The 27,841-nt window shown below is 46.3% G+C and overlaps 2 long non-coding RNA genes across 2 annotated transcripts; one reads left to right on the forward strand and one right to left on the reverse strand.

Annotated features, from left to right (window-relative positions):
* Positions 1-9,613: 9,613 nt before the first annotated feature.
* LOC142070187 (uncharacterized) lies at positions 9,614-27,300 on the forward strand. Its single transcript, XR_012666192.1, has 2 exons — positions 9,614-9,733; positions 25,156-27,300. It is a non-coding gene; the product is annotated as an uncharacterized LOC142070187 (long non-coding RNA).
* Positions 14,655-19,756, reverse strand: LOC142070186 (uncharacterized). Its single transcript, XR_012666188.1, has 2 exons — positions 19,406-19,756; positions 14,655-18,027 (listed from the first exon to the last, which is right to left on the reverse strand). It is a non-coding gene; the product is annotated as an uncharacterized LOC142070186 (long non-coding RNA).
* Positions 27,301-27,841: the final 541 nt, after the last annotated feature.

The following is a 27,841-nucleotide window of genomic DNA, read 5'->3' on the forward strand; positions in this document are numbered from 1 at the left end:
AAATTAGCTCTGATATTCCACAGTGGAGAGAGGAAGAAGTGCAATTAGCATGTAAGGCCCTCACCAAGGGGCCCATGCCACCAAGTATTAATACTTGTCCCCAGCCTCTCTCCCTTCACACAGTTTTGGAACCCATGACCCTTGCCTAGCGAGTGCTACTTAGTTGATGGTGAATCCCTCCATCATAACAAAAGGCCACGTACAGTTCCAAGCACAGTTCCCATAATCAGGGTAATAACAATTTATTCTTCCTGCCCCAATAACAGAGACACTGGGGATCCCACAGCAGCCAAAGTGACCATTTGGGCAGCTATGGTCTCATTCGAGGCGTGGTGGGTGTGCCTATGCAAATGAGATCGGCCCCTGAAGTTCTTTTCCACAACTTGCCACACCTCACCACCAGATGTCAGGGTGGAGCTCATCCTGACACTGCTTACACGTGTATACCAATTATCTCTATGATTTGTTTGTATGCCTTGGATGTCAGACCTGCTCAAATATTTATTAGTTTCTGTTACGTCTTGTCAGTCCATGGAACAGTTCCTTTATTTTACCTGCTAGAACTCTATAATCCTTGAATCAAAGTTTGTGAGTTCTAGTCTCTGAACCCGCTTCTGTGAAAATTGACTCAGAATCTAGCAACTGTAAATGGATACTTGATGCTGGAAGTAGGTCACCAGCAGGCCACTCCAGCGACGAGATCTGGGACCTTTGCTGCTCTTAACATACTGTAAAGGATGTGGAAAAGCAAGGGAAAGGTCTTGAGAGGTAACAGCAGAAGGAGAGAATACAAACCAAAACCAGTGATAACCATTTCTATATAAGCCCCTGGTGAGAGCTGGGTTCAGCTCACTAATCAAGAAAACAAAAAAATAGAGCCGAAGAAATAGATCTGTGTGTCATAAAACCTCCCAGCAACTCTCAACTGGATATCTACAAAAGCAAAAATGGCTGTTAGCCCCAGTGGGAAGCCCTGAGCCCCAGGTTAGGGGAATGGAAAGAATCAGTTTTTTCTACAATAGGTAGTTGCATCTATCAGGCAGTTGTCGTAATTGCCACTGTGGTGTTATTCACACTCGGGTGGACAAACCCATATAATTATTTCCACAGGGGTTTATATACCGGTATAAACTAGCTCAGCAGAAAGGTGGCTACATTACCTATCCACACTTACACTAGGCTGGGGAGATGGGAGAACTGAATGGATTTAGATCAGGGTAAATAGCCTTCAATGAGACTTACCTTCAGTTTTAGCAGTCAGGGGTCTCGTGGTTATCTGGATCCCCAGACTATGTCCCCCAAATTTGGATTATGAGCATGCTTCCAAGTGGAAGGAATCTGGTTTTTGTAAAGATTTTCAGCTAATCAGATGTTTTTTGTCTGCTAACTCAAAGTGCAAAATGAAATGTCTTTTACTAGTCAGAAGTTTGTACAGGACTCATGTAGCTCCAGCTGTCCTGGGGCCGGGACGGAACTGGGGGAGGCAACATGGTGATGATCCCAGAACTTCATTCTGGGTTTTTTCCTGCCAACATACCATGGAAAAGTGCTGGCTAAGAAAGTCTATAACTAGCCTCAGACAGGGAGTGAGATTCTGTCAGCTGGTAATTTAAGTGGCAATATTTCATTATCTAATGGTTCCCCGCCCCCCGAGGCTACAGGATACAGACCCTGCTATCTTTTAGGTCAGTAGTTTGAATCCAGCCCTAGACTATAGTAGTAACTAAAAGTCATTACTCTGTTCAGTTCAATGGGCTATGTGAAATGAGCTGGAGGGCCTCAGCCCAGTTGCTTATGGACAAATGTCCACATCACAAAAACAGCCACCTGGTTTGACCCTAATTGGGTATCTCAGTGGAGAGTTCAAGGACTGAACAGGCCATGTGCTGTGAACTTCCTTCACTCCTTGCTTTTGTTTCACCAGCTCAGATGGTAGGGGGCAACGAGTGAGGGAGGCTTACACTGCTGCTGCCCATGCTGGACTGGCTGTAATGCCAGAGGACCTCAATCTCCATTCAAGGCTGCCTGTCCAGCACCATTCTTCCCTTCTTCATCTGGGAGGCCTCCAGGTGAATCTCAGACTGGAGATTTGAAATCTTCAGCAGCATCCCTCTGATGCCCTTTCTTCTGATGAGATGTTTTGTTCAAGAGCAACTCCTTGTTGTCTCAGTATATGCACTCCTAGTCACCCAGTATACCACAATTCCCCCTTACAAAGCTTTGTTAAGCAACCCTTCCCATAATCCCTCCCTACTCCACTCACACCTCGACTGTGGGAAAATCCATTCTTCCCAGGCACAGGAATCTACGACTTAGTAGCTACATTTTTACGCCCCCCCCCAAGACTCACAATATTATTTTCAAAAGATGACACCGCTTTATCAGCTGCCCTATAGAGCTCTACACGGCCTTGCCTGGAGCCTGCACCTTGAAACTGCCTCGCCCTGTAGACCTACATTTGCTTCTGCCCGGTAGCATCATCTCTCCTTTTTAAGTGGCAAAGAGGACTCTTTGCCATTTTTACAGATCCAGACTAACACGGCTACCCCTCTGATACTTGTCTCTTTTTAAGGGAGTTTAGTGTCGAGTATCTCCCAACAGAAGTTAACGCATTGCCATGCCCACCAGAGACATCCTCCCTTTTAGTTCTCCTGCCAGAACCACCGTTTGTGAACCTCCCTGGACTAGATAAGGTCCTTGTACAGCCACCCCATTAGTAGGGCCTCAGTACCTTACAATCTTTAATGTATTTATCTTTCCAACACCACTATTATCCCCATTACAGAGAAAGCCTGTGACTTCTGTAAGATCACTCAGGGAGCCTTTAGCAGAGCAAGGAATTGAACGGAGCCTCCTGAGTCCCAGACCCCCTACCAATGGATCATTCTTTCTCTCTTCTGGTGAGCTGAGTCATGGCGGTCACAATGCATGAACCACAGAAAGATAGCACCTCTTATGGGGTCACCCCCACTGCTTTCACTCTGAGTGCGTTGGAGGACCTCGTCTCATTGGTTAACCACTTCAGTAACTGGTACACCACATATGAAGTGTCCACCTTCTCTCTCTTGAGGTGGGCCTCTTTTGCCTTTCTCAGGTGGAGTGGGGATTTGATTCTCTCTAGTTATTCATATTAGTCATTGTCATAAATATAAAGGAAAGGGTAACCACCTTTCTGTATACAATGCTATAAAATCCCTCCTGGCCAGAGGCAACATCCTGTTACCTGTAAAGGGTTAAGAAGCTCAGCTAACCTGGCTGGCACCTGACCCAAAGGACCAATAAGGGAACAAGATACTTTCAAATCTTGGGGGGGGGGGGAAGGCTTTTGTTTGGGCTCTTTGTTTACATGGTTGTTCTCTCTTGGGACTGAGAGAGGCCAGACAGAAATCCATCTTCTCCAACCCATCCTAATCCAAGTCTCCAATATTGCAACCAGTATAGGTAGGCCCGGCAAGGCGGATTAGTTTATCTTTTGTTTTATGTGACTTTTCCCTGTGTTAAAAGGGAGGTTTATTCCTGTTTTCTGTAACTTTAAGGTTTTGCCCAGAGGGGGATCCTCTGTGTTTTGAATCTGAATACCCTGTAAAGTATTTTCCATCCTGATTTTACAGAGGTGATTCTTTTACCTTTTCTTTAATTAAAATTCTTCTTTTAAGAACCTGATTGATTTTTCATTGTTCTTAAGATCCAAGGGTTTGGGTCTGTGTTCACCTGTACAAATTGGTGGGATTATTATCAAGCCTTCCCCAGGAAAGGGGGTGTAGGGCTTGGGGGGATATTTTGGGGAAAGATGTCTCCAAGTGGGCTCTTTCCCTGTTCTTTGTTTAAAATGCTTGGTGGTGGCAGCATACTGTTCAAGGACAAGGCAAAGTTTGTACCTTGGGGAAGTTTTTAACTTAAGCTGGTAAGAATAAATTTAGGGGGTCTTTCATGTGGGTCCCCACATCTGTACCCTAGAGTTCAGAGTGGGGAAGGAACCCTGACAGTCATAAACCCGTATGCCATGGCAGTACCCAAAAGCCACAGTCAGGATGGGAGGATGTCTTTTTTCTCCTGAAAAGGAGAGGGTTTTCTTCTGTCTCGGGATGGGCTGGGCAGAGGGTTCTCTTTCAGGTTACATGCTATTAATGCTACACAGACACAAGACACACACACACGGGATAGGGAGATAGCTCATTGCCTGACTGCATTCTTTACATTGTGGGCATCCTTTATACTTCTATGGGTACAACCAGGTGACTTGCTCGCTGTTTGTCCTATTTCTTGAGTGACATACATTCCTGAGAGTGATACTTGACCCGATCACATGGCTTTGGCTAGACCCCTGCTGTTGATTTTTCTACTCAGCATGGTTGGTGGGTGATGGGGGGAGGAGGGCAGTGAACTAGCATCTGTTTCTCTGAGCTGTTGTATCGGGGTCTGTTCACCTGCCTGTTTCTATGCTGTGTAGACTGTGTTTTGTCCCACTTCCCTTCCCAGTTCTGTGTCTGGTAGCTGTGGGGATATGGGATGGCAGAATTTCAAATTCCACATGCCTTCCCTTTTCCTTTCCTAGGAAAAAGTTAATACTATGCTGGGAAAAAAGACTGATAGCCTCAGAGAGAGAAATCTTCCATTGTCTGCAGAGCAGGAACTGTGTGGCCTCTGGCAGCACAAGCTTCCCCATACTGCTTCACCAATGTACCTTACCCTTGTCTTGCAGGGACCACTTCTAGATCATGAAATGGGATTTCAGTCTCCCTTGCCCTGGGGCTAATCCATCTCCCACTAAAGCCAATGGAAGTCTATCCGTAGTCTTTAATAGGAGTTGGATCAGGCCCTCAGTTATTGAGACTACCAACAAAGGGACTGATTAGCACCAACAGGTGTTTATTTTGTGATCAGAAGACCTGTCTGCTAGGAAGTTGGCCATTTTACATGGCCACTGAGCAACTTTTAGATAGCCATGACTTTTGACCTGGCTTGAATTTTGAACAGGTGACCTAGAGGTGAAAGGCCTGTATCCTATTCCTCTTTCTCTTAAATGTCCGTATTTTTTTCTAGGTATTTTTAACTGGAGAAGTCCTCTGTTGTACCTTGCCTGTTTTTGTGGCATATGCGGGTCAGTAGCTGGGCCTCTTCGGACATTGGGATAGCACAGAACTGCACAGTTCTGGAAGGTGGGGGAACATGACGGTGTCACAAAACCCAACCAATTCTTTATGTGGATTGTGTATGTAATGTGTCTCACTGTCTGGGCTGAGAGCAGCCGTGGGAGTTGCAGAGGTGACAACTGTGACAGATGCTGAGTGAGAGAAAGAGAATACCTGAAGGTAAGTAATGGAGAGCAGACACACACACAAAGATGTATACCACGTGTATGTATTGGCACAAACACCTCAAACGTGCACACAGCCATAGCACGCATCCCCTCCATACATGCACACAGCTGCACCCGCCTGCACGCATACTCACCCTTGCTGTGTAGTATGGGTTCAAGTGGCAGATTGCTTCCTTGGATCAGTTTTCAGTGGTGAATGCTGTGTCGGTCTGGAATAGCTGAAAGCGCTCTGAGAAACCTCATTAGAAGGACGGGTCTCCTGGCATTTGGTAACTGGGACATTCGGTGGTTCGCAGCTCCACCGAACTTAAGTGCATCTGATACACTGTACATGGGATTCCAAAGTTTAATTTAGCTTAACTCTTGGCTGCAATCAACAGCTGATAAATTTAGTTGGGGGATTAAGAAACCTTTAAGACTAATAGCTCCTTACAAGGAGCCTAAAGATGGGAGAACAAAACACAGACATATTCTCAAAACCTGCCTTGAAAAGTGATGCACAATGCAGTCTTATCTTTGCAAAGTAAAAGGATCATTTTTGGGACTTTGCAGGAGACCAGCATGCTAACAGAAGGGCAGAGAAAGGGAGGTTTAGCAGTATGGACCTTTAAGCCAATTGTTTCCTTTGCAAATCTAGGCCAAGGACATTCTGAGTGGAACAAGCTGGATATAATAAACATTCTCCTCCCAAAGTTGCTCCAGATAGTAGTGTGCTAGTCAGCTCTTTCCTTCAGTGTCAGACTAACCATGATCGTGTTATCATAGAATCACAGAATATCAGGGTTGGAAGGGACCTCAGGAGGTCATCTAGTCCAACCCCCTGCTCAAAGCAGGACCAATCCCCAATTAAATCATCCCAGCCAGGGCTTTGTCAAGCCTGACCTTAAAAACTTCTAAGGAAGGAGATTCTACCACCTCCCTAGGTAATGCATTCCAGTGTTTCACCACCCTCCTAGTGAAGAAGTTTTTCCTAATATCCAACCTAAACCTGTTATGTGTTATGTCAGGGATGATCTTACCTTTCTTGCCTATTGTAACACCTAAGCAGTCTGTCCTGTCTGGGGAATGTCTTTCTCCCCACTCCTTCTGGGGCAGCATGCAGATAGGTGTACGTGTGTTTGTTCTCAGCAGAGCAGCTGTGTTCTCTGAACACTGCCTGGGTGTAGCAGCGTAGAGAGGGTGGGGGTGAGGCGGTGACTAGTACTGTGTGTATGCAATCAAATGTAAAGATACTCACTACATCAGCGCTAGGGAGGTTCAGCCAGACATTTCATTGGTAAAGGGACTTTAACTGATCAGCAAAAATAACGAGGAGTCCTTGTGGCACCTTAGAGATTAACAAATTTATTTGGCCATAAGCTGTCATGGTTAGAACCCACTTCATCAGATGCATGGAGTGAAAATACAGAAGCAGGTATAAATACATGAAAGGATGGGGGTTGCTTTACCAAGTGTGAGGTCAGTCTAACGAGATAAATCAATTAACAGAAAGATACCAAGGGAGGAAAAATAACTTTTGAAGTGTTAAGAGAGTGGCCTATTACAGACAGTTGACAAGAAGGTGTGAGTAATAGGGTGACCAGACAGCAAATGTGAAAAATCGGGACAGAGGGTGGGGGGTAATAGGAGCCTACATAAGAAAAAGATCCCAAAATCGGGACTGTCCCTATAAAATCAGGACATCTGGTCACCCTAGTGAGTAACAGTAGGGAGAAATTAGTATTGGGGAAATTAAATTTAGGATTTGTAATGATCCAACCATGCCCAGTCTCTATTCAGGCCTAATCTGATGGTATCCAGTTTGCAAATTAATTCCAGTTCTGCAGCTTCGCGTTGGAGTCTGTTTTTGATGGGTTTTTTTGTTGAAGAATTGCCACTTTTAGGTCTGTTATTGAGTGACTAGAGAAGTTGAAGTGTTCTCCTACTGGTTTTTGAATGTTATGATTCCTGATGTCAGATTTGCGTCCATTTATTCTTTTGCATAGTGACTGTCCGGTTTGGCCAATGTACATGGCAGAGGGGCATTGCTGGCATATGATGGCATATCTCACATTGGTAGATGTGCAGGGGAACGAGCTCCTGATGGCGTGGCTGATGTGGTTAGGTCCTATGATGGTGTCCCTTGAATAGATATGTGGACAGAGTTGGCACCGGGGTTTGTAGCAGGGTTTGGCTCCTGGGTTGTTTTTTTGTTGTGTGGTGTGTAGTTGCTGGTGAGTATTTGCTTCAGGTGGGGGGGCTGTATTTTCACTCCATGCATCTGATGAAGTGGGTTCTAACTCATGAAAACTTATGCCCGAATAAATTTGTTAGTTTCTAAGGTGCCACAAGGACTCCTTGTTATTTTTGCTGATACAGACTAACACGGTTACCACTCTGAAACCTTTAACTGATCAGAAGGTTGTCTCTTGGAGGCCTCTGTGTTGCTGTTGTTTGCTATTTTTATTGTTTGACAGTAGTGCCTGGCGGTTGCAAGCAAGAACGGGGCCCTGTTATACTAATCATTGGAGGCCCCAATCCTGCACAGACTTACACCCCTGCTTAACTTTAAACACTGTGAATGGTCCCATTGAAGTAGGAGCTGGGGCCTAAACTATAAATGAGTGATTGTTCCATGGTTTGATTTTGTTTGTTCGTTTGCTTGTGTTAACTCTCAGTTAAACTTTATCTTTCTGTATCACCCAAAAGAGCAAGGAAAAAGGAGCTTGGTGAGAGGAGAGATGCTAAAAATTTATGAAATACTTAATGGGAGGGAGAAGACCAGCCAAACTCTTCTATTTATCCTTAGCCAAAATAAAGGAGAGACACTTGATAAAAAACATTTCAATGTGCATAAAAGGAAATGCTTTTTCACACAATACCTAATTAGCTTGCGGAACTCACTGCTGCATGATACTGTTGCAGCATATAACATAGTGAGACCTGAAAAAGCACTATACATTTATATAGTATATATAATATTATATAGTATACTATTCTGCCCTGACACTAGCTAAAGGTATCAAGCCTGTAGTGCATAAGCTGATCACCAGCAAGGGTAAGAAATTGCTGTATTGCAGAAATGTGCAGATGCATTTTGTTCTTAACCATGCTCTGAAACATCTGGCATAAACCACTGTGGCAAATGGGGTACCATAGAAAGACAATCGGTGTGCTTTGATGTGTCAAGAAGAGGGATACTGGAGTGCTTGCACCAAAAGCCTGTTCTGATGTAAGAATTCCTGTGTAATTAAACTAGCTGGTTGATTACATGGGTAACAAAGCTGCACTGGTCAGCCCTAGCAATGCTTTTTAACTGTGTGCAACAGTGACTTTTCCATAAGTGACCACAAAATGTCAAGAAACTTTCAGACAGTATCTCTGAAGTAGAAGTCCTACTCAACTGGACAGCTGGCTGATGCATGTATTGATGTCCTTATGCTTCTTGTTGTCAGATCAAAGTATGTTTGTGACCCTCTGCTGCTCTCCTGAGCCTCACTGGGCATGAGAGTTCAAGTCTCAAATCACATGGAATTTTCTCCACCTCTTTTTTGCTTTACTGTCAGAACAGCACATAATTTGACACAGCCAGTCTCTATAGGAACGACTGGGGAGCAGTGTCTTCAAATGTGTCAGTTTCTTTCAGCGAGACCCTTTGAGGTCTGGGTGCGAGGGGGGTAAGGTGGGTCTGTGAGTGGCTGAGGTGGTGGCTAAGGTCCTGAGACAAAAGAGAACACAAAGAGAGCCACATTCACTGCTGGTAAAAATGGAGCACTTCTATTGAGTTCTCTGCTTGCGCTAGCAGAAGTTTGGTCCAAGTCTTCATGTTGGTGGTGTCTGTTCCCACTACTCTCTCCCCCATTTACCAGCACTGAACATGTGCAATGTTGGACATTATTTCGGGGGTGGGGGGCAAGACGCTTCAGACACTAAACTCTGCTGCTTATTTTACAAGAATAATTAATACAGACCTGGCTTTCCCTAGGACTACCAGGTCAGCCTGTGGATTTCCTGGCTCTCATTTCAAAAACTTCCTCCCATGCTCGGCATGCCAGTTCACAAGAGAGAGCCATCAGGGCAGGACCTGGCCAAAAGCCAAGTCATTAGCTGCTATTTGGGAAGGCGCCTTGAGGAATTCCATTCTCTCTTTCAAGGTCAGAGATGTGGTACGGGGTGGAGAGACGGGTGGGATGGGGATAGAAAGGAAGAAGGAGAGTGGGGAGGAAAGTAGGTTGGGAAGATGATGTGGGAGGGGAGTAGGATGAGGGGAAAGGGAAGATAGGAGGGAGAAGATTAGGTTGGAGGAAAGAGGAGAGACTTTCCGGAGGAAGAGAGGGGAGTGAGAGAAGAAGGATGGAGAGACAGTTTATTCTTTCTGACTGGCATCCTACTCGTAGAATCTCCATCATTACTTCCTGCTGGGTGTTAGTAAAGGTAACTTTCCTGGAAGCTTCATTTTTTTAGGAGAATTCCCCCAATGTCTCCTCCCCTTCCCTTGAAGCCCTCCCCAGATATAGGAGACTGGATTCTCTACCCCCATACCTGGCCGTGACCTCTACATTTTCCAAAGGAATGTGGGACTTTTTAATTATAGGTCAGTGGACCATCCTGGACATTTCAGGATGGATGGTGTCTACTAGCCATATACTCTAAGGGGACTTCAGCCAGTTAGGAAAGACATCCAGTCAGTGTCTGAACATACTGTCAGAGGTCTTGTCTGGACTAGAAAGATCAATCGACTGTCAAGTCCATTGTGACGGTGCCCCCCATAAGGCTTAATGGAAATATGCTTATGAATGTATATATGACATAACTAGAATGTGTTTTATGCTACATATGCCATGTAAAATATCTCTGTAAAGGTTCTGATCTACTGAATCTATTAATCCTATGTGTATGCATGTATCATTTTTGTATTCAAAGTTATGAATATTGGCTGCATACTGGTTTGATTCTGAGTAAGTTTTAGTGAAGCAGTTGGTCAGCTTCCTGAGAAAAGGCTAGGCTCAGTAAGTGCCCAATCAAGAAGCCCTTAAGCCAACAATGAACTTGGAGACGCCAATCCACATCTGGGCTTTCCCAGGAATGTGGCTTGGCTGGTAAGGAACTCAGTCATGCATGGACATGTGACTTGCCCAGGTGACTCCAAAACTCCATTTTGTAGCGGACTTTGCATAGGAGAGAGGAGGGGGTCTCCACCCACAAGAGAAAGTCTATTTAAGCCAGTGGGAGACCCCTCCGTTTTGCCTCAGTTGGCTAAAGAGAGAGCCTCTCCACACCCAAAGATACCTGAAAGAAACTGGAACAAAAGTCAGTAACTACAGGGGGTGTGAGTGATTGCTGGACCCAGACTAGAAGGAGATTAGTCTGTAAAAGGAAGCTTACTGGAACTGGTGAGGTTTTTATCTATATTCAGTTTGATTAGACGTAGACTTGAGTGTTTTATTTTATTTTGCTTGGTAATTCACTTTGTTCTGTCTGTTACTACTTGGAACCACTTAAATCCTACTTTCTGTATTTAATAAAATCACTTTTTACTTATTAATTAACCCAGAGTATGTATTAATACCTGGGGAGGGGGAGGCGCAAACAGCTGTGCATATCTCTCTGTCAGTGTTTTAGAGGGCGAACAATTTATGAGTTTACTCTGTATAAGCTTTATACAGAGTAAAACAGATTTATTTAGGGTTTGGACCCCATTGGGAGTTGGGCATCTGTGTGTTAAAGACAGGAACACTTCTGTAAGCTGCTTTCAGGTAAGCCTATAGCAGTTAGGGGATGTGGTTCAGACCTGGGTCTGGGTTTGCAGCAGGGTAGCGGGTCTGGCTCAAACCAGGCAGGGCACTGAAGTCCTAAACTGACAGGGCAGGAAAGCAGGAGCAGAAGTAGTCTTGGCACATCAGGTGGCAGCCCCCAGGGGGTTTCTGTGATCCAACCCATCAAACCACGCACAAAGGCACGTTCGTCGATGGTTAGGGAGGTAACAAGCCATTGAAGTTGCCCTGCTAACTTGTCGGGATAAAGCCTCAGTCAATTGCAGCTCAATCAACTAAGTGCCAGCATGGCCACATCCCACTGATACAACCAGCATAGTCATCTCTGACAGCTTCCTCAGCTGGCGAGCCTCATTCGTTGCTGGCTGAGAGGTCCCTCTCTACCCATCCTTCTGGCCAGCGCTTAATTTGTAATGAAAGAGGTGCCAGGGCTCAAGAAATTATGTGCTGGGGCTCAAGCAATTTTTTTTATATTTGTAACTGATGCAGCAAGCCCAGAGGTGCCAGGGACTACGAACTGCCAGGCCTAGAGGTGCCATGGCTCAGCCCTGGCAAGCCTTGGCATAAATTTAGCACTGCTTATGGCTGCCCCCCTGAATAACCCTCCTCCCCCTGCGCCCCCCCAAATAACCCTCCTCCCCCCAGAAATGCTTTCCCTCCCTCTTCCAAATGCCCTCTCCCCAGCTAGGAAGGCAAAGAAAGACAGGAAGAAAAGAGATATGAAGATAAGAAAGAAGGATGGTGACAAAGATGAAGAAAGGGAAGGAGAGGGAGCAGGTCATTTAGGATTGTTGTTAGACTGTGAGCTCTTTGGGGTAGGGCCTGTCTTGCATGATACATTTGTATAGTGCATGGGATGGTGAGGCCCTGGTCCCTGACTGGGTCCTCTGGGCCCTACTGTCAGATATATGAAAAATAATAACAAGAGAGAGGTAGAGAAGTGGAAAGAGAGAAATGAAACAAGGGAGGAAAAAGGAGAGAGAGGGAGAGGAGGAGGAAGGTAGACAATTGAAAGGAGTGAAAGAAATGGAAAAACAGGCATTGGAGAGAGCGTCTGGAACAGCAGGATTGTTAGTACCATGGAGATAAAAGCGTGTTGAGGAGGGTGGGAGGGTGCAGCGGGGGGGTCAGGCAGTGGAAAGATGCAAGGCTCCATTACTCCTGTATCAGAAAGAACTAGGGAAGGATGAGTGTCATCTCACGATACCTGTAGATCTTGGAAGCCTAGAGGACATATCTCAAGCAATGACTCAAAGAAGGGGAGGCTCTGGGTTCTGACTCACTCAGCCCTCTCCCCCTCTGCACATCTAGTTCAGCATGGCTTAGCCAAGAGGAGTGATTTACAGCCCAGCTGCTACTTGGTCCAATTTTGTGCCTCTCATAAATTAGCAAACAGGACATGTGTAGTCAGGTTTGGAAACCCAAGACATGCCTTTGGAGAAGTGGATGGATTCTCCCCTTCCTTCTCTGTACTTTATCTTTCCCCACATCCCTGTCTTTCTTCTCCATTCATGTTCTTCTTTCCTGCTTCCCTCTTTCTTCCTTGTCCTTTCTCCCTTTCTCTCCTCCCCTGCGCCCCTCTTTTTCTCCAGTCGACAGGGTAGCAGGTCTCCCAGCAAACATGGGCATTTATCTGTCTATTCTATCTCAGACATTTATTTATACCACACTCAGGATGAGGAACGAGTGACCATGTTCTTCACCCTAACCTTTTCCTCCCTTGCATCCCAGGTTCAAAGTTCACAATGAATGGAGAAGGGAATTACAATGACTGTGCTTTGAACATTAAAAATCTTTACAGTCTGTTACCTATGACCCCCAAAGATGCTCTAGGTCTTACTTAGAGAGTGGTCAGGAGAGGGTATGTTTGGTCTCAGTCAGGTCCCTGTACTCTAATTCCTCTTGCTGTGTGTAAAGGTCTGGAACCAGTTGTATAAGGCCTGGTGCCACAGGGTGACATCAACCCTATGAGAGGAAAGAGGCCAGTACACCTGTGACTTGTCCGCTGCCTTCTGATTGGGTTTTAAGAGAGGGTACCTGGGCTGTATAAATGGGGGAGTGCCTGAGGACGGTTAGTGAGAGTAAATCAGGAAAAGGGGCAAGTGAGAGCTGCCTGACAACAGCCTAGGAGAGTCAGAAAATTGGTAGGTGGAAGCCGCTAGAAACCAGGAGACTGTGGGAGGTCCCTGAAGGAAGCTGTGAAGGGGTTCCTATGGGGAAGCTGAAGGCAGGGGAACAGCAAGAGGGGTTTGCTGGCTGACCTCCCTAAGCCAGAGAGGCAGGGCTGGAGAGCGCTGAAAACCGGAGAGCAGCCCAGGGTGTTCCTGATGACTTCTAAACTGGACAGAGCTGAAGGCGGGGGAGCAGTAGTGGGGCTTACCTGCTGACGTTATGTTGGAGAGCTGGAGCCAGACAGCTGAGGGATGCTCTCTTGATGAGGATGAACTCCCAGCAGCGAGGCTTTGGGGGCTCCCGCTGGGACGAGAGGAGATGCATTCCAGCTGGAAGGGCTGGGTGGCTGTCCTGGCAAAAGGACAAAAGTGGAGGGTGTGGTGCAAGATGCTGGAGCATGGTATGTGCTATATTGATGGACAAGGATATGGGATTTTAAGGACTACATTCACTGGGGGTGATAAATGGACTGTGTTTTGGGGCTTCTGTTATATATTGTGTGGACTATGTTTTGGTAATTAACTGGCCTCAAAGATGGGTATTACTGAGACAGAGAATAAGCCTGGTGTGGAGTTACTGGGAACTCTGCAAGGGGAAACTGAGGCAGACAGGCCTGTTCAGTCACAGCCTGCTGCTGGAGGGTGCTCTAGGCAGGGGCCACCTTATCATAACTGCCTATACTCAAAGGCTCTGCTGGCATACCGATGTCAATCAGGAGTGTGAAAAAGTCACCCCCCAAATTGACATAGCTATGTCAACAAAAGCCTTAGTGTAGATGCAGTTATACTGGCAAAAAAGTCCTTGTGCTGGCATAGCTTATTTCATTTGGGGAACTGGTATAAGCTATACTGGCAAAAGAAATCTTTTGCTGGTATAAGCTGCATCTCCACTATGAGGGTTTGTCAGTATAGCTATACCGGCAAACCCTTTCTAATGTAGAAAAGGGCTAAGTGATCACCACTTTCTCTGTGTTCCACCATGATGGTTGAGAATAGCTGGGGGAATTTCCTGCATGGTTCTTGGATATTATTTATTCATGGCCAGTGGCAGAGCATTGTCAATTTATGGTTCTTGTCTTTAGAATTCACTTCCCCAATGATCTGCCTGGGATGATCTTCAGATAAAACTGCAAAACACATTTGCTCAACCAAGCCTTTGTTGGGATTTGTTTCTTTCTGGTTGGATGTTTGTGGCAGGTGAATTCTTAGTAACTTGTGGGACACTGATGGACACTTATTGGGTCAATGCCTGATGATTTGTGCATTTTATGGAAAGTGCTTATCTACTGTTGTGTTAATCACTAAGTCAATGAATAAATAAAAAAAATACATGATAGGATTTTCTCATAGAGACTCAATAGTTTCATCCAGGGGATATCATATCTCCTCTTCCTTAAGCAAAATCATGAGTTTACCCTAAATATCATTATTTATTTATTTCTATTACTGTAGCACCTAGGAGCCCCAGTCATGGACCAGGACCTTATTGTGCTCGGCACGTACAAACAGAACAAAAAACAATCCCGGCCCCAAAGTCCTTCTAATCTAAGCATAAGACAAGAGACGACAGATGGATATAGACAGATGGGGGTAGTACAAAGGAAACTATGAGAAAATATTGTTCAGCATGATAGGAAATGGTCTCAGGGCAACAGTGGCCTAACTGTTGTCAAGTTTTTTGTAGGCATCACAGCACAGGAGAGTTTTGAGGAGGGATTTGAAGGTGGATAATGAGACGGCTTTGCAAATATTTATGGGGAGCTCCTCCCAAATGTGAGAGCAGCATGGGAGAAAACACAAAAGTGCTTGTTTGAAAATGTAACAAGTGTGTGATGGAGGCTGGTGTCCGGGGTGGGAGCTGACATTTCAATAGTGAATGAGAGATGGTAGGTAGGATGGGGAAAGGCCATGAAGGGCCTTGAAAGTGAAGACAAGCAGCTTGTGTCTGATGCAACAGAGAAGTGTGATCCAGTAGAAGAATGCAAAGAGAGGGGAGACATCATCAAGGCAACAGGCTAGGAAAATGATCTTCACAGCAGAATTCTGAATGAATGTGAGCAATACAGGATTGCATTTGTGAAGGTCAGGGAGAAGGATGTTGCAGTAATCAAGATGCAAGATGATGAGAGCCTTGAGAAGAGTTTTAGCTGTGGGGATGGATAGGAAAAGCCATACTTTAGAGATGTCATGGAAAGAATGTGCAAGGTTTAGCCATAGCCTAGGTGTGAGAACCTAGAGATAGGTCCAAGTTAAAGATGATGCCCAGGTTATAGGCCTGAGTGACAGGCAGGGTGGAGGTGCTGTCCATAGTGATGGAGAAAGGAGGTTGGGAGGAGTGCTTGTGGGGAGAAATTGTCATCATGAAGGCAACACCTTATTATTGCAAAGGATTCACTGCACTGAAAAAGGCAGGAAAAGGTTGATGTTTTGCCTCAAATGTACATTAATTTGATTTGATTTTTCCCCTGTGAAGGTGGGGAAGGGAGAGACAGCGTGGGTGTGCCTGGGCATTACAGCATGCAGAAGGGGCTGGCTTAGAAAGAATAAGAGAAGAAGGGAGATGATCTCCTTCCACCATTGCTGGTGGCTTTACTGAAACACTCTTGTATCTGTGCTGCTCAGATCAGTTCTTGGGCTGGTAGGGCCTAAAAAGGCCACTGGCTGGCCTGGAGGTAGCAGGTCAGAGACCTTGCAAAGTCCTGTAATCCATTTAATACTTGGTTGGCCAGCCTCTGAAAAGTGGCTCCTGCATTTATTAACCCAAATGGCATCACTTTCAATGCATACAGTCCCATATCAGTAATAAAAGCAGACTTTTTTTCTGTGCATCATCATTTAAAAGAATTTGCCAGTACTCCTTAACTAAACCAAAAGAGCTGAGATATTTAGCTTTGCTTAAGATATCCAGCATTTAATCAATTCTAGGCGTAGGATAAGCATCTGGCACTCTGACAGCATTGAGTTTCCCACAATCAACACAAAACCTCATAGTGTCGTCGTTCTTAGGGATCAAGACCGCAGGTGATGCCCAAGAGCTGGCAGACTCTTTAATTACTCCATGGTCCAGCATGCTTTGTATTTCTGTGTGAATTTGCTCTTGCACCTTGCTCTGCTGGGAGATGGCTATGCTCCTCCAGTAATGATTTTATCAATCAACAAGTGAGTCTTCCTCAGCTTGCTGGAAAACACTTCTCTGGGTTCTTGCAGCACAGGTAACACCTCTGCCTTTTCAACTGGTGTTAACTCACTGCAGATATTGATGCTTTCCAGAGATAAGTCAGTTTGGTCTTCAATCATCAAATCATAGAATCATACAAGATTAGGGTTGGAAGGAACCTCAGGAGGTCATTTAGTCCAACCCCCTGCTCAAAGCAGGACCAATCCCCAACTAAATCATCCCAGCCAGGGCTTTGTCAAGCTGGACAAATCAATGAGGCAGTGTGCCTCAGTTTCCCCTTCTACACAACAGATCATGTTTACCATGACTTCTCTGCTGTGAAGTTTGTTTACATACACCAGATGTGGGTCAGCATTACCATGAGGCCTTTTAACATGATATGTATTTTTATTCACTTCTTCTATCACCTGTAAAGATCCTTCCCAAGAATTTTGCATTTTGTATTTTTTTCACAGGGTTTAATACTAACACCAAGTCCCCTATTTCAAAAGACTGTTTACAAGTATGTAGGTCAGGCCACTCCTTTTGTTTGGACTGACTACCCCTGAGGTTAGTCTCAACAATACCCGTAATATCTTTTAACTCTTTTCTGAACCTTTGTACATATTCAGTTACTGGTTCTCCCTTAGCCTCAGTGTCCTCTTCCTAGGAGTCTCTGAGGAGATCTACGGGTCCCCTCACTTTCCCTTCTGTATAGGATATCAAATGGGGAGAACCTGCTTGTTTCTTGGGTCACCTCCCATAAATGAATAGCAAATAGGGTAGCATTTCACCCCAGTCTTGAACTCTCTTATTTGCATACTTTCCCAGCATAGATTTCAGAGTTCCACTAAACCTCTCCACTAGTGCATTTGTCTCTGGGTGATGTGGTGCAGCTTTGATTCACCCCACACAACTTCCAGAACTCAGTAAACAGCTGAGACATGAAATTTGACCCACAGTCAGATAAAATCTCTTTAGGGAAACCCATTGTGCTAAAAATAGGGAAAAGGGCTTTTGCCACAGAATCAGCCCCTGTGTTAGAGCAACTCCTTCAGGATAGCTAGTGGCAAAGTTCACTACCACAAGGATACATTTCTTCCCTCTTTGGGTAGGATGTGGTTCCCAGTTGCCATTGATACTTCTCATAGCCTTTCTTCAATACAGTCTGTTTCTTTGTATGCAGGGCACAATGCTGGGGGTTTCTTGGGTAGGACTGATCATTGCTTGAGGATTGTCCACCCTTAGTTCCCACATCTTGATTTCACACTGACATTTCTTATTGTCCTCTTCTAGTTTCTTTTCATTCTCTTCCCATTCATGTTGGATCCAAAGGGTTTCCAACTGCAGTTTCTTTTGCTACTGCTGCATCCATTCGGGGCTAACTTGTAAGCCGGCGGATCTATTTCTTCCTGAAGCTGTAGACTCTGGGACCTCAGATGAGTCCAGGCAAGCTGCATGCCCTCCCTTGGCTTTGTCATAATCCATGAGGAGGCTTCTTAAGTCCTCTGGCTTTTTTCCAGCATGGAATAAGCAGTGATCTGAAAACAATTCTTCTATTTTTTGGTGCATTTGGCATATGTTTCTTTGCTCATCTTGCCCCTGCTTCTATTCTCTGTCTTTCATCTGAAATAAACAAACAGAAAACAACAAACTGTAGCCTTTCTTTGACTGTTCCCAGCCACCACACTTGAGACTCACTTAAACCGTTACACTCGTGCTTAAAGTGTAACTCTCAGTTCAAATAGCAAGTTGTATATAAATCCTGTTTAGACTACGCCACTATCACATTTCGGGGTGCAGTCCAGACAAGTGAGGGATTGTCACCAACTGCCCTGCAACCCGGGGTGCCTCACAATTCTTTGGTGCAAGTCCCACCTGGGTTCCTCATAAACAGCCAGCCAGCATGCAGGTCACACCGAGTATCTGTGGATAGCTACAGCCTGCCAGCAACACTGAGCCCAGCAGCCTCGGTTACTACTTGCAGGGTGACCACAACACACTCCCAGTTCTGAATTTTCCCCAAAGACATGTGTTCTGCACTGTCCAGCCCTCTCCTGGACAGTTCAGATATCATAAGTCTATTGCCCTGGTAAGGGGTCAATATACAACAATTTGCTACTTTAATTGGAGTTTCCCAACATTTCAGTTTAAACACAGCACTAGATTAGTTTGATTAAGACTAAAACAAGGGTTTTTATCTACAAAGAGAGAGATTTTAAGTGAGTACAAGTTCAAGCCATTAAAATCAGACATGGTTACAAGAGAAATAAAGATAAAATGCTTTCTAGTGGTAAAACTTAACAAGCTAAGACTTGGCTCAAGATAAAATCCTTACCATGTGCTCCCAGCAACAAGGATGGCCAAATTTCAGGTCAGGATCTCTCCCAAAGTGAGAGAGAGAGATAGGGAGAGGTACCATGGGGTGTTTTTGCCCCTCACTTTTCTGAAAGAGTCCAGTCACTCTTTCAAATGCATTTTCCTGAGGGTTCCCCCTAGATAAAGTTAATTCCCACTATAAGGATGCAGACAAAGAGTCTCATGGTGGAAGAGGTTCCATGCTGTTGTTTGCTAAAATGCAGGCCGGTCTGTTCCTGCCCCCGGCTGTCTCAAGCTCTTTGTTTACTACCTATACGTAAATTGAGGTAAACACACATTCCACGGTTTAAGATAAATCTGTTTAACCACCCCTTCCTAATCAGAGCTATGTGAATTTGAACATATGCTACCAACATCATTCAGAGGGAATGCATAACTTTACATATAATGTTGCTACTCATGTCACCATGATATTATTGACCAGTGAGTTATTAGTTGTCAAATGATACCTCACAAGGCATATTTTGGACAGAGATTATTACAATGGTGTGTTGGGTGTGAATACAATGGTGTGTTGGTCACAAGGGCCTAGAATGGAGCATGTGGAGGGGGACGATTTGCTTCCTGCTACCTGAACAGTGCAAACCCATGATCTTTTTGGAAAGAAAAGGAGCCTGATACGTACCAACTGGGAGGGGACTGGGTGTCCCCTCCATTTCTTCTGCTGTCATGGTCTGTTTTCTTCTCTTTAACACGTCGTTCCCCTTTTCCATCTGCTGGCTGGTGCATTAAAGAGGAAGGGAACTGGGAGTGGGAAGAGGAGAGCAGTGCTGGGTGGTCTCCATTTTGCAGTGTCAGCTGCAGGGGAGGCGTAAGCGGTGTGGAATCTGGGTTTAATTCAGTGCTTCCTCCACTTTCCTAGAAAGTGAGGATCCTGCGTAAGATAATCAGCAGAGAATGGCAAGGCTGCTTGTCATGGAAGGAGGGGGACAAAGGCATAGGCGCCAACTTCTGCTCCAGCCGGTGGGTGCTCAACCCCCCTCTGCCCCTGGCCCTGCCCCCACTCCATTCCTTCCCCCAAGTTCCCATCCCCGCCCTGCCTCTTCTCACCCCTGCTCTGCTTCCACCCCGCCCCCATTCCACCCCCTTCCCCAAGTCCCTGCCCCGCCTCTTCCCTGCCTCCTCCTTTGAGCTGTTTGGGGGCGGACAGAAGTGCTGGGAGGGAGGGAGGGAGAGAGGGGGAGGAGCAGGAATGCAGCGCGCTCAAGGGAGGGGGGCGGAGTTTGGCTGCCAGTGGGTGCGGAGCACCTGCTCATTTTTCCCTGTGGGTGCTCCAGCTCCGGAGCGCCCAGCCTGGGAGGCCAGCCCCCAACCCCTCCCCTGCTGTCCTCCCTCCCCCGCAGCCTCACCTCACCGCACCGCCAGCGCTCTGGCCAGCCGCTCCTGCTGGGCAGCGTGGTGGCGTGGCTGGCTCTGGCCGGGTTGCGCGGCTGCGAGCTCCTGTCGCTCTGAGCGGCACAGTGGGGGGGCGGGGGTTGGATAAGGGGCAGGGGATCCCAGGGGGCAGACAGGGGACAGGGAGCGGGGGCGGTTGGATGGGGCAGAGGTTCTGGGGGCGGGGGCAAACAGGGAGCGGGGTGGGGGGGTTGGATAGGCGTGGAGTCCCGGGGGGCCTGTCAGGGGGCGGGGGTGTGGATAGGGGTCAGGGAAGTCAGGGGTCAAGGAGCAGGGGGGGGTTAGATAGGGGGTAGGGTCCTGCGGGGGGGTCAGGGGACAAGGAGCATGGGGGGGTTGGATGGGTCGGGGGTTCTGAGTGGGGAAGTCAGGGGGTGGGAAATGGGAGGGGGCGGATAGGGGGTGGGGGCCAGTCTGTTTGGGGAGGCACAGTCTTCCCTACCCGGCTCTCCGTACAGTTTTGCAACCCCGATGTGGCCCTCAGGCCAAAAAGTTTGCCCACCCCTGCTCTAGACTATAGTCAGCCATACAGCCCACACAAGGCTTATCTCTTGCCTGGCTCCTTCCCCTCCCCCACTCCTGGGCAGCAGGAGTCGCTTTGGAAGTGGTGTGCACCCTGGCTGACAGGCTGCTGGAGGAGTCTGTGGCCTCAAATTACACAGCAACAGAACCCTGGGCATAAAATTAGCAGCAGAGTTTTGTGTGTGAGGCACTGGGCAAAAATGTCACATTCAGCAGAACTCTGGGCAGAGAGAGAGGGAGCTGAAGCTGGGGGGCATTGCCCCTATCCCCCAACTCTCGCCTCCCTGCACTAGACGTGTCCACTTCCCAGGACTCCACAACCCATTGGCTTGAAATAAAGCCCTTTTGGGGAGAAGAGTCATTTCACTGTGTGCCTTAGAAACAGGATTATTTTGCCTTTTCCTTCCATCTCATTTTCTCTTTTTCCCAACCCTCCCATTCATTTCTCTCTTCTCATTCTGAAAATGCCTCTCTCTATTCTCAGCGCCTTGCAGGGAAATTCCCTTCGTGCTGCAAAGGATGCTCAGCACCCAGTAGGGTGACCAGATGTCCCGATTTTATAGGGACAGTCCCGATTTTTTGGTCTTTTTCTTATATAGGCTCCTATTACCCCCCACCCCCTGTCCCGATTTTTCACATTTGCTGTCTGGTCATGCTAGCACCCAGCACGGAAGTATGTGTTTTTTTCCCTCCTCCCCCGCAGGCCTTGCATGATTCCCAGGTTTCAGAGTAGCAGCCGTGTTAGTCTGTATTCGCAAAAAGAAAAGGAGGACTTGTGGCACCTTGGAGACTAACAAATTTATTTGAGCATAAGCTTTTGTGAGCTCCAGCTCACTTCATCGGATCCATCCAATGAAGTGAGCTGTAGCTCACGAAAGCTTATGCTCAAATCAATTGGTTAGTCTCTAAGGTGCCACAAGTCCTCCTTTTCTTTTTATGATTCCCAGGGAGCATCTTATGGTAATGGGCACTCAGACTTCACAAGCTGTTTGCCGTGAAATCTGGAAAACTAAATAAAGCACTGGCAAGAGGGGTGAGAGCACCCAGGCAGACATTGGCAGCCACTCAGGGGCTGGGTTCTTCAGATACTATGCCAGCCGCAGACATCTCATTCAGAAAATGTCATGGGTTGAGGGATTATTTTGGTTTCATCCTCACATCTTAAAAGGAGTAAAAGCCTTGGGATGCCAGTGTTGAATGCCCTTAAACCTGCGTGTGTGAGAGAGTATTCTTCAGGGGCATCTGTATGTAGCTGTGGATTGTCCAGAGGCAGTCGCCCAGGGACCCGTGTGTGTGTACAGATTCACACAATATTCAGAGTCTTGCCACATTTCTGTCGGGTTCAAAGCACTGGCACTACCGAGGTCCAGGCGATGAGCGGCTAGACTAGATATCTTTCAGGCACAGAGACCTGTGTTTATTTCTTCTCCCCATTTTCATTCTGCATTCCAGCAGACCCGTTAGTTCCCTTCATCTACCATGGTCTATAACTGAAGAACAGCATTCTCCTTTGGGGGGAAGAGGAATCAGTTCTTGAGCTTTGGTGTCATTCGCTTGCAAACACAGCTATTTTAGAGGACACAGTAAGGGTATGTTTGTAAAGAGCCAAAGCTTTTCCATTTTTTTGAGCCTGAGTATGTTGCCATGTGGATGACTTCCACTGGCAGATGAAGCCAAGCTGATGATACTTGCACTCCTCTATCACCTTTTACCTGATTCTCTCAAAGACCTTTCTCCAGATTTAGTAACTAACCCTCACAACATCCCTGGGAGAGAGGGATTATTATGTCCATTTTACAGATGGGGAAGCTGAGGCAGAGAGATCACAAAGCAAATCAGTAGCAAACTTGGAACAGAATCCACTCTGACTCCCAGTCCCCTGCTCTAAACCAAAGCCCAGCCTAGGTTTTAGATAGTAAGTCACCCTCTGCGTAGTAAGCTATGGGGGCCTCAGGCAAATTTCCACCACCCATACTTGTAACAAAAGTTTTGGCAGCTGGGAGTGGGATCAGGTTGTTTGTTTGGGGTGGATTCACTCACCAAGTTTATTTTCTCTTGCAGAGAGGATGAAGTCATGAAGGGGCAGCAGGTGAGGCAGGTCACAGGTGTATACTGAGTGCAATGCTGATAGAATAGGCCACACTAGAAAATTAGCCATAAGGCTTTGTAAAATTAGCAAACTGGGGCCTTTTCTGCACCAGAAAGTTGTACTGCTTTGTCTGTATACCAATATAGTGAGAGTGATTCAACATCCACTTCTCCCCAGTTCAGACAGAGTTATACAGTACTGGTATAAAGGTGTTTATACCTGTATAGCTTATTCCCATATGGAAAGGAGAATAAGCTATACCTATATAAGGCACCTTTGTATTTGTATAACTGGCTTTTACAAGATAGCTAAAGACAATCTAAATAAGTGGTTAGGGATCGGGTGTTTTGATTTGAATAAAGTACCACCCAAACCTTGATCCTGTGAAAGTAGAATGAATTATATTAAAATTATAATTCATTAAAGAAATGCTACTTGAAGGGTTTGTTGAAATATAGTTGTCAGGAAGAGAAACATTAAGGAGTGTGAGACAATGGGTCCTCAAACTAATTAACTTAGAGCTCCTACTGAGCTAGGAGATTGGTAAACGTTAGTATGCAAATAAGATATGTATGTATATTTGTCAGTTTCTGCTTTCTTTTGTCTCTTATGTTAAATTGGCTTTGGCTTAGCTGTATAAATAGGTTATCTTGGGCCTCAGAGAGGGGCTCACCATCTGGGTGCATTAGCAAGGCTCTTTGCTAATAAACAGAGTGGTCTGACAAATTACGTGAGTCCTGAATCTGACTTTGACAATTTGGAGATTGTCAAATATTCCACCGAGATGGCAACTGTCTTCACTGGGGCCGTGTGACTCCTGACTGTTCTTAGGACGGCCATGGCAAGCAGGCACCTGGGCATTTGGCCCAAGCGGTCCTCCGCCAGAACGGAAGGGTGCATGACCACAGTGAAGTCTACGCCATCAAACCTGTTGGTTCCCACTCTGTTCTGGTAGGGATCCCAGGATCTGACATCAGGAATCTGGTCAGGTAATTATTTCTGTGTTTTGTCCGGACTGAGGACTGTCTTGTCTCTGTGTCTATCCGTCCTCCCTATGGTGTGTTTGAGTCTGGGCGCTGTCTCTGTCTGGGGATCGGCTGACCAAGGGGTTCCTGTCCCCACGGCTCCCTTGCAAAACCTCTCCAGGAACTCACTGGATTCTCTGTGCCTGACCCCATGCCGTGGCCCCCTGAGGCCAATTCTGCCTTTGTTTCCCTCAAACAGGGTTTGGCTTCTGCCCCTGCCTTAGGGCTGCCTGACCATTCTAAGCCTTTTACCATTTTCTGCCACGAACAATCTGGGTGTGCACTGGAGTTCTCACTCAGACGCACAGAGAAAAGAACCTCCCAGTGGCTTATTTCTCTGCCATTTTAGACCCTGTTGCCCAAGGCTTACCCCCTGCCTGCGTGCTGTGGCTGCTGCAGCGCACCTAGTCGAAATGTCTGATGCCCTTGTTCTCCGCTCTCCTCTTACCCTCCCGGTCCCTCACTGACCTCACCCTGCTCCAAGACTCTGCCCCAGAAACCGAGAAAGAATCCTGGGTTGCCCAAGGTTGCTCTCTACATCCCGATTTCTTTTGGTGCTCGCCTGCTGGCGCCTTTGTAGCCCCCTTTTCACTCTACCCATCTCTGGCCGCCCTGCTACACGGTGTTTTGCATGTCGGAAAGGAAGGGATGGTCTCTGCTGTAACTAAGACAGGATGGTGGGCCCCCCCCCCCATTGTAGCTCTTTTGCAACCTGCCACTGTGCAGCCTGTACCATTTGCCAAAGCCATAATATTGGTAAACCTGTAAAAGTGGCCCAGGGCCTGCCTCAAGCACCGTTCTTGCACAAATGCCTAAGTGTCAACAATATGAATTTATATTGGTTATGGTATGTTTATTCTTCGGTTGGATTGAAGCCTTTCCTTGTCGCAAGGCTGACTCACTGTTGCCAAATGTTTGTTAAATCATATTATGCCTGTCAAGGGAATTCCTGCTACTCTGTCCAGTGATCGGGGTACACATTTTACTGGACAACTTGTTCAACACCTGGACCGTATATTACATATCAAACACCTGTTGCACTGTCCCTACCACCCACAGAGTGCAGCTGCAGTTGAAAGATGAAATGGTGTACTTAAGAATAAGCTTGCTAAAATTTGTAACTCTACAGGATTAAGCTGGCCAGTAGCCTTACCATTAGCGCTTACGGACATGAGATCCACTCCATCCCAAAGGCATAAATTAAGTCCCTTTGAAATTGTTATGGGACGCCCTATGCGAGCTATGACTACCATTACTCCCGTTCCAGATTTGAACTTGACTCACAGTGCGCTCCTTCAGTACTGCAAGGGACTAATGCAAGCTGTAAGTCACTTCCATTCACAGGTTCGAGTCGCCTGGCCCACGGAACCCACCTCCGACGCTTGCCACAACCTCGAGCCAGGTGATTGGGTCTAACTACAGCGCCATCATCGAAAGCACACCTTGGAGCCCCGGTGGAAGGGTCCTCATCAGGTACTGCTTACTACACAGACAGCTGTTAAACTATCTGGCATTGCAGCGTGGATACATGCTTCACAGTGTAAGAAGGCACCATCCCCAGAGAACCAATCATCACCTCAGGACAACGCAGAGTCAATTTTGACTCCAGAAGAAGACGTAGAGGAACAGTTTGCAATACCTTACAATCTACGCTCTCATAAGGGTTGCCAGAAGCAGACGCTGTTCCTCAGCTGCTGGTATCTTACGGTCTGGGGAGACCACGATGACAATTATTTTATCCAGCAGCAGGTGTGGATAGCTCAGACCCTTAATATTTCTAATTGCTGGGTCTGTAGCCACATCCCAGCCCACTCTCAAACTGGTATTCCTGTCCTGGCTATCCCACTCAAGTCCCCAGATCTCACTGGAGGGCTTCGTCCGTTTAACAAAATATGGATCAGCAATGACACTTGGGAAGCGGTGGGAATAAATGCAACTAAATGGATAAGTGTGGTGGAGGGAAAAGGTCATTGGTGTTGGGTGTGTAATGGGACTGGGACTGGATCTGGGGAAAAGCCGTTGCCTTCAGCATATTGTGGCCAATGGTGTACGGGATTATTCAAACAAAACTAAAAAGTGGCGGGCCGGGTATGGAGATATGAATTTTTTCTCAACCTGGGATCAAACAGAGAAATCAATCTCATATTCCCCCTACAGTAACATTAGTGAAAACAATACAATCTTTCAATGTCATGCAAATAACACCACTCCTCGTAAGGAGAATTATCCTGTACCCTTTAGGGGATACTACTCCTCCTTTGCAAACACCTATATGACAAATGGGTGCAACCAACCCTTCCCGGCCTTAATAGGCCATCACTGGGTGTGTGGGACCAGAGCTTATACCGCACTACCAGCTAATTGGTCAGGAATCTGTTATCCTGCCCGACTCTTCCCACAATTACGAGTGCTAGGAACCTTCCCTCGAGAATGCCTCCGCAATTTCAGGCGAAAAAGAAGGGACTTAACAGATGCCCAATGGTATGTAAATAACATAAGCCCCTTAACCTGGGAAGAGCAGCGGTTCCTTAATACCATTAGGGGGAGTAATACACCATGCAAAAAGGCTCCTAAGGTTACAAGCAGTAGTTGAAATAATGGCAAATGAAACCGGAGAAAGTTTAAGAGCCCTGGCCAAAGAAACAGGGGCAATCCGACAGATGGCCCTCCAAAACCGTCAGGCATTGGACATAGTGCTGGCGGCAAAAGGAGGGACTTGTGCTCTCACTGGAAAAGACTGCTGTGTGTATACACCAGACAACACCAATGAGGAAATAGATCGTGCTAGCCACTTAGAACAAATCGCATATCTTCCCCACGAAAAGCCAAGTTCTTTATGGAAGTGGCTAAGTAACCTTTTCAATTTCTCTGGCATAGGAAACTGGTTGTTTCAGGGAGCCCTAACTTTCCTGTTTGGAATCCTAATAATTTTTGTATGTTTTCAGTTACTTTCCTGTTGTATCCAAAATTGTGTCAGACATGCTACACAGATAGCTGCCCCAAACCAGAGTGCTAATTTGATGATTTTAAATATCACTGATGAACAAAGAGATAAAGAGTGCTTGATATGTGGAACCCAGTAATTGTTGGTCATTGTGTAGCTTGACCAAAAGGAGGGGTTGTGAAAGTGGAACAAAAGGAGGGGTTGTGAAAGTAGAATGAATTATATTGAAATTATAATTCATTAAAGAAATGCTACTTGAAGGATTTGTTGAAATATAGTTGTCAGGAAGAGAAACATTAAGGAGTGTGAGACAATGGGTCCTCAAACTAATTAACTTAGAGCTCCTACTGAGCTAGGAGATTGGTAAACATTAGTATGCAAATAAGATATGTATGTATATTTGTCAGTTTCTGCTTTCTTTTGTCTCTTATGTTAAATTGGCTTTGGCTTAGCTGTATAAATAGGTTATCTTGGGCCTCAGAGAGGGGCTCACATCTGGGTGCATTAGCAAGGCTCTTTGCTAATAAACAGAGTGGTCTGACAAATTATGTGAGTCCTGAATCTGACTTTGACAATCCCAAACCTTTTTGAAGTGTGGAAAAATTCAGGCTGCTCTTTTGTTGTTCTGTTGGGTTTCTTTCAGCTGTGAGCCAGAAGTGTATCTGTTTCTGCACTGAACAACAGCCCTTTATACCGGGGGGAAGGGGGGTTCCCTCGGTCCTCAGGTGATTACAGATAAATAAATGAATCAGAAGAAAGAAAAGACTCTGGCTGATGGGGTCGCTGTTGCTAGTGTACACCAGTTTGTGCTGTTCCTTAGTGAGGAGCAGTTGCTGGTGCATAGCGCACTCTGGGTTTCAGAAGAAGATCCCTGGAGAAAAATAAGAAGCTGTTTACCTTCTGCTCTGCCCACGGTGGCCTGATCCTGAAGCTACTATGTGCCTGGAGTGCATGGGCTCGGATCTCCCGCTCACAACCAAGCCATCTCCAGAGCCTAGTACAGTAGACAGGTCCCCTGCTAAATTTTGACAGGCCTAACTAAGGTGAACCCTTCGTGTGAGCAGCTCCTTGCTGTGTTGTCACCAA

This window comes from Caretta caretta, chromosome 1 (genome assembly GCF_965140235.1).
Source record: "Caretta caretta isolate rCarCar2 chromosome 1, rCarCar1.hap1, whole genome shotgun sequence".
Lineage (NCBI taxonomy): Eukaryota > Metazoa > Chordata > Testudines > Cheloniidae > Caretta > Caretta caretta.